At 33.5% G+C, this 16,500-nt stretch overlaps 1 protein-coding gene across 3 annotated transcripts in view; it reads right to left on the reverse strand.

Moving 5' to 3' along the window:
• The window catches only part of PBX3 (PBX homeobox 3), a 230,919-nt gene that overhangs the window by 123,137 nt on the left and 91,282 nt on the right, over positions 1–16,500 (reverse strand). The window lies entirely within an intron of this gene.

The following is a 16,500-nucleotide window of genomic DNA, read 5'->3' on the forward strand; positions in this document are numbered from 1 at the left end:
CTTGTATCTCTGAAGAACTTATTCTCTTTATAAGTAATAACTGCCTATAATATTTCCTTCCTACGTGCATTTAAAATGCTCTGAAATTAAAATCCTACTCTGAGGAATCTCAGTACCTTTGTAGTCTGTCACACATGCTAAATATTATCAAGTCTGGAATGAAGGTGAAGCTGAGGAAGCTAGGTATATCTTCCTAACTTAAAGCTATAGTCAATGTGCAAGAAATTAAACTGTGTACTCTTTCAAAAAATCACGGAACATACTGCACGAAGAAATGAATATTACTGAAATTGGGCAGGCATACCAACCAAAAGCATTTCCAGATGGCAAAGAATTCATTGGAACAAGAATTACAGAAGTATATTCAAAGCCATATTCTGTCTTTGATAATTTAGAGGCAGCCATGATAACCACTATTTGTACATGACAGTCATATGAAATAATAAACCTTGCTAGCTATAAACATTACCAAATTCTGACACTATTGATTTATTATGTCTAACAGTGACATCAAACCAAACAACTGACAGAAACAATGTTACAGCTTTAAGAGCAGTTTGTCAACGATTAATACTGCCAAACGGGGTTTAGCTTTATGCTGGGACCACTTGTCTAGCAGTTGTCAATCCAAGCAAAAATTACTACTGCCACACGTCTGCTAACACAGGCCCGAGGCACCGCTCCGTTAGCCCTCATTACCCCGATCACTGCAAATACAGATGCAAGGCCAGTCCCTATTTAATATGTGTGTTAATTATGCAAATTATTAATTGGGCTGGTGCTTGAGGACTTGTGTTTATGCCCAGATTAGAGTCAATAAATGTATCACACAGCATTCTAAGCCTGACCTGTGACAGAAATAAAGCTGTGCAGAAAGCGACATTTCTCTCATACTCTTCTAAATCAGAACACTAGCTCTATATAGTGTTGCACAATGATTCAGAAAGAGGCCCCACATGGGAGATAGAGAAACCACAGAATATATCTTTTATTAATATATTTATTTGTTAATAATATTCCTTGCCTGATATTGTTCATAATTTACAACATTCACTAAATTACTTTACCAAGTCCATTGTTTCTATAGAAAAAATGTTGAATGCACTAAGTGTTAAAATACATTTTTAGAGTTATTTTTTCCAATAAAGCTATAGTTTTGGTCCTATTTATATTGTACGCCCATAAAAACTGTATGACATGATATTATGTTGTAAATTTTTTTTACTTAAAAAAAATCATATAGATTTAAACCTCCGAAGATAGAGAGCAAAGCTGTAAGATTTTTCCAATTAAAATTTACAGCAGACAATGTTGTAAATTTCATACACTTGTAAAGCTTGCTGCAGTTGTACTGAAATGGGAACTATTGATCAGTATGATTTCCCAGGATACATGAAAGTGGAACAAGGTATTGCACAAACAGAAACAAAACTTTCATTTGTAAAGCTTTCTATTAGACTTTACTGCCCTCATTTGGTTCTACATGCATCTATCTAAACAGGAAAAAAGTCACATTCTCCCCCACAGAATGACAATAAAAGCAAAAACATACAAAAAACAAACAAAAGACACACACAGTTAACCAAAAGTAACATTGTAGCCTAGTAAAAGCATAGTTTTGACTATCAAGATGATACATATATAATTTGATGAAAGGATAATTATCATTTGAAGGAATTTTTTTAAAAAAGGAAAAAACTGCCTTGAAAATGAAAGTAAATCAAGATCAATTTGAATAACACTAATAAAGCATAAACAGCAAGCATTAATACATTTATAATATTAGAAATAGTTTCTATGAATATGTTAAAATACCTTATAAATTTTATAAATATAAGTTATTAGATTTATAAAGTTTAAGTTATTGGCATACAGAAACTGCAAAACTTGGTCTGTAAAAATGTGTTAATGAAAATATCACAGGCTCAATATGAAATCAGATATATTAAAGTTTTGCCTTCTTGGACTGATTCTCAACTAAAAATAAAACTAAAGGGCAGCTTCCATTCTGCCTGGTTTTGTTGGAGGCTCGCTGATGACAGTCATCTCAAACTTTTCTTAATCTTACAAATCATATAGAACAGCTTTAAGTTATTCACCCAATAAAAGTTCATGTCCAGAGAACTCCATGCAGATAAGCCAGAAACATAAAATTAAACTCACTTAATTTGACTTGGTCACCCCATGTCTGATACAGTCTAGCTCAAGATAATAAAAATATCTACCATTTACCGAGTACCAGCTTTTTCACAGGCTTTTCATAACACCCTGACAAACAGATATTACTACATTTTTTTACTACATTTTTTATAATGAGAAAATCAAGTCTCAGAAAAGTTCAGTAACTAGTCCAAAGTCATAACTCTAATAGCAAAACTAGGAGTTTGAAACCCAAGGCAACATGACACCAAAACACAAGCTCTTTTGATTCAAGTTACCTGTCAATGGTCCTAAATGACAGTGATTCCAAGGCTTATAAGTCATATGAACATGACTATGTAAATGGAAGAAGGCAATTATATTTTAGTCTCTTTGGAAAATTTGAGACAACTGAATTAAAGCTATTTAAACAAGATGTATCAAACACATTCATTCACTGAAAATTATAAAGGAGTTATTAGGTCACTAGGGATGAGAAATATTAATTTCTAAAATTAGTAGCTTTCTCAGCGACAATTTTGCAAATACAATTTGAAAGATAATTTTCTTAAAAATTTTTATTGAAGTATAGTTGATGTATAGTATTATATAAGTTATAGGTGTACAATATAGTGATTCACAATTTTTAAAGATTATATTCCATTTATAGTTATTATAATATGAAAGACAATTATTTGGGAAGTAGGGAGTGACAGTAGCTGAAATTTTTAAATTTCAAAATAAATTCATGATTTATTTTGAATCATTTTGAACATTAAAAATAAATTCATGATTCAAATGGCAGATCTATCTTGATACAAATCTTGGTGCTCTCCAGGGATTTCTATCATAATGCCGTGTGTGTGTATAGGAGCCAATTAATGTTCCTTGTTTAAATAAATGCACAGTTTTTCATGTTAATGTCCTTTTATTAACCGTTATTGAGCATTTAAAGTATCTACTCTCTAAAAAAGGATCTAAAAATCTTTTTATTTGGCTATTATTTTAATACTTGTTTTTTAATTGTGATAATTTATAGGTAATTGAAGAAGCTGATGAGTAATAATTACTCACATAACCATAAAAATATCATTTCTAAAAAATGGTACACATAACTCAAATGATCTCAACTTTTAATGGGGATACTTAGTCCTCTTATCCAGTTGATTATAATTTTTCAACTTCAATTTGACATTGAAATTTAACATTATACTTGAACAAATTTGAAGATGGCTTTTCCTTTCTTTTCCCACCTAAAGTCATCCGAAAGTCTGAATCATCAGGGGTCCTTTGTGTCATCCATGGCTGGGTATATTTCAGTATATTCTAAATAAGTATAGTTTTCTAGCAAACAGCTGACCTTGTTTTTGTAAAAATGACTGCACTAAAAATGGGTTTTATATTATTTTGGACCATGTCCTCTTGGTGACAGTTCCTACAAAAACAAAACATTAGAGTAAAAGTATATTGGGGAAAAGTATAAGTTTAGAACTATGGGCTACATTTTGAGATAAACCAGTAAGACTCTAATTTATCAACATTATTTGTAACAGTTAATTTTTACACTTCAAAAAATTCTAAATTCAAGTCATGAGTGTAATTTAAATACTGAAGTGTGAAAAAAGACGGTAAAGCACAATGCCAACATGGCAAAGGTCAAGAGTGTGACCCCTAGGTGGGCCAGTAAGTCACATACTATACACATACTGAATACACAGAGCAGTATTACAAATTGAGAAAAAGGAAAATTTACTCAGACACTAAAAGATAAGCACATCTTAATAAAAATGTTGACAATGTTAAAAACAAAACAATCTCTTTGCCTTATACTAAACTAGATTATCCAAAGGCCTACTAGGTATTACACACTAACAGGAAAAAAAAGTTTGTTATTAGCATTTATGAGTTCGTAAGGCAGTGCAATCCAATCATGTAGTCACTATCAAATACTGTGTTTAGAAGCAGAGGAAAAGTTTCAGAGAAATAACTAGAAAGGGAATATTCTCATAAAAAGTTATAACAACTATGAATGTAACAGTTCCTGGAAAAAAATTAGAATTTTGTTTCACTTTCAATTCTAACGTGTTTCATAGCAGCATAAAAACAATGTGATAAACTGACCCAAACAACACCCACCTTTAATGTTTCCAGAAACTGCACATTAGCCAATAGTTTATTCAAAGACTGAACCAACCTCTGCTTGATATGCAATGGCACTAAAATAGCACAAATTCACAGTATTTAGAAACTGGAATTCCATTGCACACTACAGTGCTTATTCCAAATTTAGTCAATGATTCTAAAAGCCAAACTGCCCATCTTTAGTACTGATCAGTCATAACATGGAGAATGTAACAATTTAGATAACCTCCCACATTAACAGCTTGAATTTAAACAGGTAGTAAGAGGCAACATTCTATTATAAAAGGGAAAAAAGAAATAGACAATGGATGGGTCTAATAATGGGAAAAGATAACAAAGACCTAGGATTCTAGCATCTGGCACTAAATGAACTTTTTTGTAAACTGAATGGCGGTTTCCAAAACTGCTCCAAGCATCATTCCTTTGCCAAGGCAGTAAACAGCTTTTATCAGCAATAATGATGGCATAATCCCAGCTAAAAAGGAAAGTAACATATGGCAGCAGCCCTCCAAATACCATCCCAACAAAGTAGGGGGCATTTTTATTACAGCGTCCACTTGCAGAAAATCTGCCAGACATCTTTCGCTTTTCTCTTCTCTTTTTATTTATTTGTTTTTAAACAGGTTATCTTCTTCTCTAAACTGAATATCACATTTGGGAATTTTAAACTAATGATTCCTTTTTCTTAAACCTACTCACAGACTTACACAAAAGAGACTGCCACATCTAATGATAGCTAATAAAATGGAGCTGCCTATTCAAAATAAATAAATAAATAAAATTTCTAAATCTCTAAACTCATAAACAAATGCTTTTAATTAAGGATACTGGTTCCTAGCAGAATGACTTATACACAGTGAACACCCAAGAAATAACTGATTTCAGAATATAAGAAAAGTTCTCAAGAAAATTCAGGGGGAAAATACTGCAAACACAAAACGTTACTTGGTGTAAAGCCGATAAACAATGAACTACAGTAAATTGCAAAGAAACATGATGTATAAATGATCTTAGTCGTATTTGGTATGTTTTAAAATGTCAGACTTAATAATACATAGCTCTAATCAAAACAATCTCAGTGAAGTATTTTTTAGGCCAACATACTGTTTATCAATAAAAGTGTAAAAGAGGATCTTCTATAAAATATCTTCTAATGGCCTGTGGGGTGGACTAATGAATCATAAATCCTACATTGGTTTTCAGTGATGGACTTTCTATTTTCATTGACAAGTCAATGGCTGTCTTTTTTACATAGGCTCTTGATCCTTCCTAATGTCTTAGAAATACAATGTAAGAATGATGAAGATGTAATTTTGATTCAGATTTTTTAAATGTTATAATGAACAGATTTGGAAAATTAGTTTACTAATTAACACAGCAATTACTGTGTCCTATACATTTAGCATCTTATTATACACTCAGCCCAATGCAAACCTTTGTTTACTTCAAGCAAATTTATTACCTGATAGAGAATCAATGAAAAAGTAAAAGAATGCTAATACCTTTGACATCTCTACCTATAAATATATTTTCAGGCTGAAAAATGTATCTAATAGCACCACTCACTGATGTGCACTACAGTTTACCACAGTGTCTATATTTCTGTTGTCAGTTTTACAGTATCTCCTTTCATTAAACCTATCAAGTTTTCCTTTTGATCATGCAACCAAGGCCAGAAGACAGATATCTTCCTGGAACAGAGCAGTCTGCCAAGTCTTTCACAAGACCAGCTTAACCTCCCTATTGATTTTTTCAACACTGCAGCCATTCATTGTTTGTGACATTTGGCTGTCGGCTCTTTAACACCCTTCAACCAAATCAATTTCATATTTTTGTCAATGCTCTGCAAGAGGATGAGTAAAAATAGGAAGAGACTTAGCATGATTTAAAATGTTGATTTTCTCAAACAGTTTTATATTTTATATTTATAAGGCTTATTAACTTAATTCATGTGCTTATTTCTATTTCTGCAAAAAACAAGAAGAGAAGCATTGTAAATTACAATTTTTCAGTACAATACTGATCTTATTCTTATTGAATCTTTAGAAATCTCTAACTTTTTTAATGTAAATGAATTCTAATACAATCACATACTACTTGACCTAAACACTACTACATGAAAACAATAATGTTTTCTGTGGTTTGGACATTTAAAAAATACGTAAGAAACACTGAACGTAATATACACAACATCATCATCACAGTGTTTTCAAAAGGCAAACTATGTCAAAAAAACCCACAATTTCAGCATTTTGCTCAACCCTAAGTCTAAACTTCCAGTGCACCTAGATACCAAATGTCATGGACTACTGTCAGGCTGCCAATGCAAAAACTCCTTTTGACATCAGTTAGAACAACATGTGAAAATCAAAGACACATATGTTCAAAATCGTGCCAAATCTCCCATCATTCAGAAAATTCGGCAGACTCTCATGGACATAGATGGAGTAAGAATAAAACTCAAAAGAACTAGGCATTTTCACTTTATTTTTGTTAGTAAAATTTTAAGCTATAATTTTATATTAATTACTAGTAGGTTGCCTATTTCTAGTTTTAATTTATCAAAAGAAATAGAAACTGAAATCTTAAAATCACAGTAAGTGATTTATCTAAATATATATTTAAGGATTAAAAAAACAAAGTAAGTCAACGACTTGAAAAGCCTGATGGTTCCTTTGGAATCATTACACATTATCACAGAATAAATATAATGTGTAATTCTTCAAAATATACTATTGATGTAATTTATACCATAATATGTTATGGAAAAACCAGAATGAACTTTCTGGCCAACCCAATATAACCTACTATTCCTACAGTTTGCTGGCATGTTAATAGATGTTCTAAAAACATCCAAACATAGCTATACTACAGAGTAACAAAAAAATTTTAAAGTTGCAAAGGTGATTTTAAGAGTAAGATTTATCTAACACATCTAAACCATTAAAAACAAATTAATAATCTGACAACTCAAATAGGGTCGATGGAGCTGTTTGGAAATACAGTGCATATACATATTTAGGGTGTTTCCAAAATATAAATAATTTTACTTCATTAAATCTAAGACACCATCTTATAAGGCTCAACGTGAATTTATGTGCTATCGTAAAGGAAAAAAAATTCTGCCAATTAAACCATGACATGGGGCTTCCCTGGTGGCGCAGTGGTTGAGAGTCCGCCTGCCGATGCAGGCAGGGGACACGGGTTTGTGCCCCGGTCCGGGGAGATCGCACATGCCGCCGAGCGGCTGGGCCCGTGAGCCATGGCCACTGAGCCTGCGCGTCCGGAGCCTGTGCTCCCCAACGGGAGAGACCACAACAGTGAGAGGCCCGCGTACCACACACACACACAAAAAAACGTGACATGACATCAATTGTTAGAGGCATCCTATTTTCAAAAATGTTAAAATGTGGGGATGAAATGAACATCTTAGAATCAATGAAACATGGTAACAATGAACTAGAATAATATCTACTACTGGTTCTTTATGTGTGTCATTTTTAAATGTGCATGTTAAAGATTGTGACATAGCACTTCAAGTCACTTTGGAACATGAACATGACCTTTTTGCCCAACAAACTGACTCCCACATTATCCTCTGACTCCTTATGGATATGCTGCTGTACAATAAAGTACAGCATAATGAATAAAACACACATGAGGAAACCATATCATATTTGCAAACACATCACTGAAAAATTCAACTAAACAACTAAGAATCTTTGGAACATTCTCCATAGCAATGATTATAGAAGAAGCACTTTGGAATTAAAAGGACTTATGTTTGAATGAGGGTTTGCCACTCACTAGTTATGTGATCCTGGGCAAGCTGCTTAACATCTCTGAGCCTCTGTTTTTTTCACTGATGAAAACAGAAATAATACCTGCCTCTTAGAACTACTGTGAGAATTAAATGAAATAAGGTATGTTAACATTCTTAATAGAAAATCTGCGCATTGTATACGTTCAATAAATGTTTCTTTCCTCTCTTCTCACTACCAAGCTATTGCAAAACCACACAAAAGCTTACGGATAGTTGACTCCAGATCAATCTGATATACATAGTTAAGATGTTGCTGATGGCTCCTTAGAAATCATTTTACATTATCACAAAATGCATACAGCAGCCAGTTACATATAATTAGATCCACAAGAATATAAAGTTCCATTAAGGGCAGGAATTTGCCTGTTTTGTTCACTGCTGCATCTCTAGCATCTATAACAATGCCTAGCACATATTAAGCACTCAGCAAATACTTTTGAATGAATTAGGATTTCAAAGAACTTTTAACTTCCAACCCCACACTAAATTTTCACTTGGTAACAACTCAATGAAGACAATACAGTAAAAGACCATTTTCTTCCACCTCTTTCATCCGAAAAATTACCATAACAATGTTAATCAACAATAATTCAACAGCAACATTCTAACTAATTTGACAACTATTTATTGATCATCTACCATCAGAATAACATAGTGCTATGTACTGAGGAAAAAAATCAGTAGTATAAGACACAATTGCTGTCTTCAAGGGGAGCCAGAAGAATAACAAACATGAAACTAGATGTGATCAAGTTTCAAAATAAACTATATATACAATAATTTTTTCCCTGGAGAAGTAAAAATTAAAATAATTTAGGACAAGATAAAAAAAAATGTAGAAGACTGCTAGAATCGAGAGATCAATGAGGTGATTTTTAGGGGCGTGACGTGCTAATCCAGAGGGACTGATCATTTTTCGAGAGACCATGTGGTATATTTGAAACACTACCCTATGTGAAGTCCATAGATTCCAAACTAGAGATTATTAGCTCTCTAAAGCAGAGGTAGAAATATCTCACTCAAGGTAAGTTATGCAGGGTAAAAGAGCATCAACGAACTGGACATGAACAATTAACATGTTAGGTCTAGAATGACTCTAAGTCAGCCTACCTTAGCACATGTTCAACATATTTACTGATGCTGTTCTGTGCCAGGCCCTGTGCAAAGCATCTGGGTGTACAATGATAATAAGAAATACACCTATCACAAAAAGCTATTAGAGGAGATAGCACTTAATTTCGAGTGCAGTGATCTATTTGTGCCTCTGCAATTACAACCATTCTACAGGTTAAATTCATGGATTGAAAGATGGGACAAGATAGTCTACTAGAAAACATCCAGTCCCTAAACAGTATTTTGCTCATCTGAAAAAATGGTAAGAAAAAAAGGTTTCTGTAAAATGAATATATTATCTTTGTGGAAAAGTTGAAAAGTATAAAGAAGAATATATAAAGAATCCTACTTCCACTACTGCGAGGTAACCATTATTTAATTTAATTTAATTTAAACCATTATTTAATGTAAATATTTTGTCCCTATCGGAAAGAACTTGGAGGAAAAAACCCTAAGAACAGGTTATACTACTATTTTATAAACTGCTTTAAAAATTTAATATATTGAACATTTCCATATTATTAGGTATTCTTCTAAAACATGATTTAAAATAATTATATGGAATTCTATCACATAACTACAGCATAATTTAACCACATCACCTATTACTGGATATTTCAATTGTTTACAATTTTGTCTTATTTGGAATAATACTGCAAATTAAACTACTGAGTAATTAAATAGTAGATATAGGGAAGTTTTTCATAGATGATTCCAACTAATAAATGAAAAAGGAATGACAGAATTAGACTATCTCTATTTTGCAACCCCAAATAAACTAATAGATATAAGCATTGAGTATCAGTAACTGCAAACATCACAACAAAAGAGAGAAAGGCAACATACAGTTGGCCTGTAGGCACATGATAAGATGCTCAACATTGTTAATTATCAGAAAAATGTAAATGACAATGACGTATTGCCTCACACTGGTCAAAATGGCCATCATCAAAAAGTCTACAAATAATAAATGCTGGAAAGGGTGTGGAGAAAAGGGAAACCTCCTACACTGTTGGTGGGAATGTAAATTGGTGCAGCCACAATGGAGAACAGTATGGAGGTTCCTTAAAAAACTAAAAATAGAGTTGCCATATGATCCAAGAATCCCACTCCTGGGCATATATCTGGAGAAAACTCTAATTTGAAAAGATACATGCACCCCAATGTTCACAGCAGCACTATTTACAATAGCCAAGACATGGAAGCAACCTAAATATCCACCAACAGATAAATGGATAAAGAAGATGTGGTGTATATATATACAATGGAATATTACTCAGCCCTAAGAAAAGAATAAAATAATGCCATCTGCAGCAACATGAATGGACTTAGAGATTATTATACTAAGTAAAGTAAGTCAGACAAAGACAAATATCATATAACATCACTTATATGTGGAATCTAAAAAATGATACAAATGAACCTATTTACAAAACAGAAACAGGCTCACAGAAAACAAACTTATGGTAACCAAAGGGGAAAGGGGTCAGGGGGAGATAAATTAGGAGTTTGGGATTAGCAGATACAAACTACTATATATAAAATAGATAAACAAGGTCCAACTGTATAGCATAGGGAAGTATATTCAATATCTTATAATAAACTATAATGGTAAAGAATCTGAAAAAGAATAGAGATATATATATATATATATAATTTTGCTGTATACCAGAAACTACACAACTTATAAATCAATTATATTTCAAGAAAAAAGAAAGAAAAGCAGACATTTTGTGCCACCTGATATAAGAACATAACACAATCTATAAATCAATCCTGCAGGGAGGGAAGAAAATTTTAAACCAGAATCTGATTAAGCCTACAGATCCAACTGGCAACTTGCAGAAAATACAAGGAGAACAGAAGAACATGTTAAACTATACAGTGGGGATGCAATCAGTAAAATCCAGACTGGGAAGTTACAGGACTAACAATCCTATTTTTTCAACAAAAAAGTATAGGAAAAAAAAAAGTAAAATATACCAACCAATTGCAATGGGTAGACTTTATGTGCATTTATATTCAAACAAACCATTTGGATGTATGATAGTAAAGAATTATTGTTAATATTTTGTTATAACATGGTGATACATTATGGATTTTTTAAAAGAATCCTGATTTCCTAGAAGTACATACTGATATATTTACAAGTGAAATAATGTCTTGGATTTACTTCAAAAAATATGTGAGGGAGAAAGATAATAGAGGTAAGAATGGGGCAGGATTGGCCACAAGTTGGTCAAGTTTGGTGTTCTACTATTCTATCTTCTGTAGTATGGCTCAAAATTCACCGTAAGAAAAATCTGTGAGAAAGACTGAGAGAGAGAGAAAGTACCTAAGAGCAAGCAGTGGCACAGAAGGGAGGATGTTCTGTGGTGACCATCTTTGTATGTATATCTTCATGTATTCCTGACTAATCCCTTAGTGTTAATTCCTAAAAGCAAAATATTTGGGAATAAATCTTTCCAAGGCTTTCAAAATATTTCTCTAAAATGACCTGAAATTTTGTGCCAATTTACACTCCTCCACACGGCGTGTATAGTAGTGTGCATTTCCCTCTGTGTTCACCAACATAAATATATCTTATGTGAAGAAACTAACAAGCATAATTTGGCAATGTCTAGTTTTAATGTGCACATGAGCAGTAACATTTATCCCATAATCCTACACATTACACGGTACTATTGGGTATATTTAAGTGTTTCTTTGCCATGTATAAAAATCATTTCTAGATCATGAGAAAATAAAGAAAATTAAGTTATGGGTTAGCAATTCATCATTTTTGTTTGGATCCTCACCTCCCTTCCTCAAATGACATCTTGAACTCAAATAAATCTTCTTGAAATTTAAGCAAGAGAAATTAATATTTACTTTTCTTTACAAACTTTACATAATATATTTAGAAAGAAATTAATTCAGTGAATCAGTTTCACTTTATAGTCAAGGCCTATGGCATGAATGGAACAATACAACAAAATTATTGTTTATTACATTTTTTTAAATTAGTCAAACAGTATAACATAGAATATCTGAATCTATGAAAGTTTATTTTAGCATTTTTCTTTTAAGATAAATTACATTACTTTTGTAATTTCCTAGTATTCACTCAGGTTTTCTTAAGTAGTATATTGTCTCATGGTACTTCAACCTAGAAATAGCCAGGCTTAGTGGTGGCAAAGCTTCAAATATTATATACTCACATTTTTAAATCAGGGCAGACACCTGAGACAAAAACTGTCCCCAAAGCTGCCTACAACAGCTACATGCTGGTCACTCTTTCTTGTCAAGGCTGATTTATTGCCTCCTTGCTGTTCAATTTCACATTTTGTCCTCATCATATCCCTGGCTCATGATCATTCTATGCTGACCCTTGTAGGGCAGGCAGGGAATATTGATAAAACAATTATCTGTTAGCCGTTCATTTGATTTTCCATTTCAATTACGGATTGCACGAGGCAAAAGGAAAAAGATTGCATCATTGATTTTTCTACCTTACAACAGTACAGAGTTACTTTGATGGTTATAAAATGAATGCAACTCAACCATGCTTTTAAAGGTCATATTTTTTGTTTTAGTGTAGTTTTTCAAACCTTAACATATGCAACTGTACACATTCTATAAGGGAAAACTACCCTCAAAAACCAAGGTAAGTTGCTGCTAGGTAAGAAAAAATATAAGTAAAAATGCTTCAAGTAAGTCTGAACCATTTCACAGCTGCATCTACATTACATAGTAAAGGACTTTCTGGAAAAGCATACTGGTTAGGGAATTTCCAAGGTTTTCTGAAAAATTTAGGTACAGAGAGCATAGAAAGCAATCAAAATCCTTCAAAAGGACTGAAATAAAAACTGCAATGTCCTGCTTCCTGACTAAAATAGTTACAAATAGTAGTAGTTTCTCTGGTTCCTATAATATACAAGAAGCGGTTTTGGTTTGGTTTTTGTTTGTTTGTTTGTTTTTTAAAGCATACTATACTACTAACCATAACAACGTTTAAACCTCACCTATCTGAAAGGCTGATAATATGCTATTGCTAGCCACTGATCCAGGACGGTCACAGTCAGAGAGAAATGGTGCTGAACCTACTAAACTTCATTACGGTTCAGCGAATGGTACAGCTCCAGGGGAATGTTCACATGGCCGACCTTAAGAAAAGTTCAGCCTTTGATCAAGGTTTAGTGTTCCTGGAGTAGCAATGGTACAGGAAAGGTTTCCATTTTCTGTGCCATAAGGTGCCGGTGTTGATCTTCTTAAAGCCCCAGAGTTTTCTTCCAAGACTGGATTACGCTCAGCAATTAAGGTAATGAAGTAGCTGAGGTAACAAAGCATAATGATCTCTTTTGTCCTTTGAATTCTTATGAACTCCACTCATTCACAATAGTCTGGCATGCAAAGCTTTTTCAAACCCTGTACTGCTTAAAACTATGTAAAAAATGATTACTTCCATTATGCCTTCATGGTTTGACATTTTAAATTTAAATACCTGTAATATTTAAGCATACTTTACAGAACCAAAATACCCACTCAAAGAATGCTAGCTTACATTCTGGTAATATTTTGACATTCTATATAGTATATTTTAATGCCTGAGAAGATAATGTGATGAATCTGTTATAAATATATCAAAATATGTATACCTAGGACTTTTTCTTGATTTTTTGTTTTTAAACGCTAAGATTAAAAAAAAAAGGTTGATATTCTGATATGTAAAACAATCACTTATAAAGCATATTGTCATTGTTAACACTCTTCAAGTTCAATGTGACCTAAAATATGAAGAAAAAAAAATATAAGTTATAAGAGAAAACTTCTTTAAAAATGAACTCTTTATATTATATTTCGTGTATTTTTTTCCTAACTGAAAACCTCTTTTAGGAAAAGATATTTTTGCATAGAAATGGCATTTTCTAGAATTTACTGTCACTTACTTCTATAAATTTTTTTTAAAAACATCTGGGCAGTATTTTTTACATTTTCTCAAATCTTTGCATGTTATAAACCTTCACCACTGCAGAATATGCTGCTCTCTGATCTTTCATCTTAACACATTTCCAGCCCCAAATTTCACTTCAATCTCACCTCATCTCTCCATACTACATTAACCCCTGGCAATTGCCTTCCAAATGACCCCATTAAGCTGTAATTGCCTCAGCAGGCCTGCACTTTTGCTTGTAATTCTGTACCTCTCATCTCCCAGACGTTCTCTCAGCATCATTTCATGTTCTGGCTCCCTTCACTGAGCTCAGCTTATGACCTCGCTGCACCATGGCCGAAATGACTACTAAAAGCATAACAGAGACGGAATTCCATTACTTATTTTTAAAAGTTCTCTGGTGCCCTAATGTAATATTCTTTCGGGACTGTTGTCAAGGATACCAAGCACCGGCCATTAAAACCTTTTGTTTTCCAAGGCATTCCGTCTTTTATTAATAAATAAAGATAAAGATAATGTGCATCCAGCCGGCGGAAAGTCAGGGTATGTTTGCAATTTTCTCTCTCTATTCCAACCTTATTCTGCCCATAATGTTTAGGAAATACAGATAATAGAAAAAGCCTTTTTAAAATTCTACATGTGCCCGATATGATCACACCAGACCCAAAATAATATAGGTAAGAATTAATTAACATATACATCTAAAGGTTTGAGAACCACTCCTTTTAAAATCTTATGTAGATTACACACTCATTTTTAAGTAATCACATGGATACATTTATGATATTAGTTTATAAATGAAATTTGCAATCATTCCATATTAGAATGTCAGTCTCTTATGGGTAAATGAAATTCCCAACGGACAGTCTCAGAACAGTAGAACCAAATAACAAGGAAAACCTTATTAAGTTCTTGAACTAGGCTTGTGAATATTTTAGGGAAGCCTATATTAACCAAGGAGAGAAAAAACGGAAAAGAAAATATCTTAATATTTTAGGATCGGGAAGTCAGATAAGTCAGCCAAGCACCATTAAAAGGAAAAAGGTGAAATTCCTTTAATCATGAAAGCCAAGACAGCCTCAGTACAACTCAGTACAAAGGTAGAATTGACATAAAAATGGAAGGACTGAATTTTGTACACAAGGAAGTCTACTCTTACCACCTACCCCCATACACTAAAGTTGAAGATTTGGATCATATTTGAAACAAATTCTTTTTTTTTTTTTTTTTTTTTTTGCGGTACACGGGCCTCTCACTGCTGTGGCCTCCCCCGTTGCGGAGCACAGGCTCCGGACGCGCAGGCTCAGCGGCCATGGCTCATGGGCCCAGCCGCTCCGCGGCATGTCGGATCTTCCCGGACCGGGGCACGAACCCATGTCCCCTGCATCGGCAGGCGGACTCTCAACCACTGCGCCACCAGGGAAACCCACAAATTCTTAATGCAAAACTGGCAAGTTCAAATATAAGCAAACCAACACCCCCACCAAAAAAATCAGCAATTGAAAAAGGCCTTCAAGAAAACAACACAATCAAAAAGGCCAACAGGAGGCAAAGCCCACAAAATTGGGCATGGATGAGGCTTCAAATGGAAGTTGCGTGCAAAAGAACTCTGGCAACTAATCCCCATAACCTTGGGTCAATATCGACCTGTTCTACCCTAAACTTCAACTGCTCTGGCCTAAAAACTGCCTTGTGCATTTCTCTTCAGTCCTCTCCTACCAATGAACACCATTAAGCTAATACATTCTTGCTAAGTGCCTCCAAAAACACATTTTTTTAAACTGAAGCTGCTATTTTCTGGACTAGACCACATTAAATGCAAAATAAAAACACTGGGTGTGTAAATTTCTCCTTACTGGAAGGCTGAGAAAGACTGAATGGAGAGGGGTGAATTCTTTTATGCATGTAATAGTTCAGAAAACTGATATGATGTCAACATGAATGTGTTTTACAATAAAATTGGGTGTCAGAGCCAGAATGGATTCACTGTCTCTGCAGGCCAGAGCATGGCCGCTGTTGCCTAGAATTGAGTAAAGTTGTCAACTGAACTGATGTTTAGCTTCAGTAAGACGGCCTGAAAGAAAAAAGCCAGCATAAGGAAAACTCGCTGAAGCAACTTTTTGCTTTAAGAAACAGCTGATATTTCTAACCCATCTAAAAGAGGTCAGTTACTTTATCATTTGAAGACAGAAGATAAATTGACACTTCATCAAAAAATAAAGATATAAACAAACATTTCAAATTAGATCTTGATATAAGAAAATACATGCTTTCTGAATTATGAATCTCTCATAAAAATCATTTCATATTTCAGATAGGCCATACTGTCTTAAATTTTTTATCAGGATTT

Source organism: Aethalodelphis obliquidens, unplaced genomic scaffold (assembly GCF_003676395.1).
Source record: "Aethalodelphis obliquidens isolate GAN/ISIS:26980383/991018 unplaced genomic scaffold, ASM367639v1 scaffold7, whole genome shotgun sequence".
In the NCBI taxonomy this organism is placed as follows: Eukaryota; Metazoa; Chordata; class Mammalia; order Artiodactyla; family Delphinidae; genus Aethalodelphis; species Aethalodelphis obliquidens.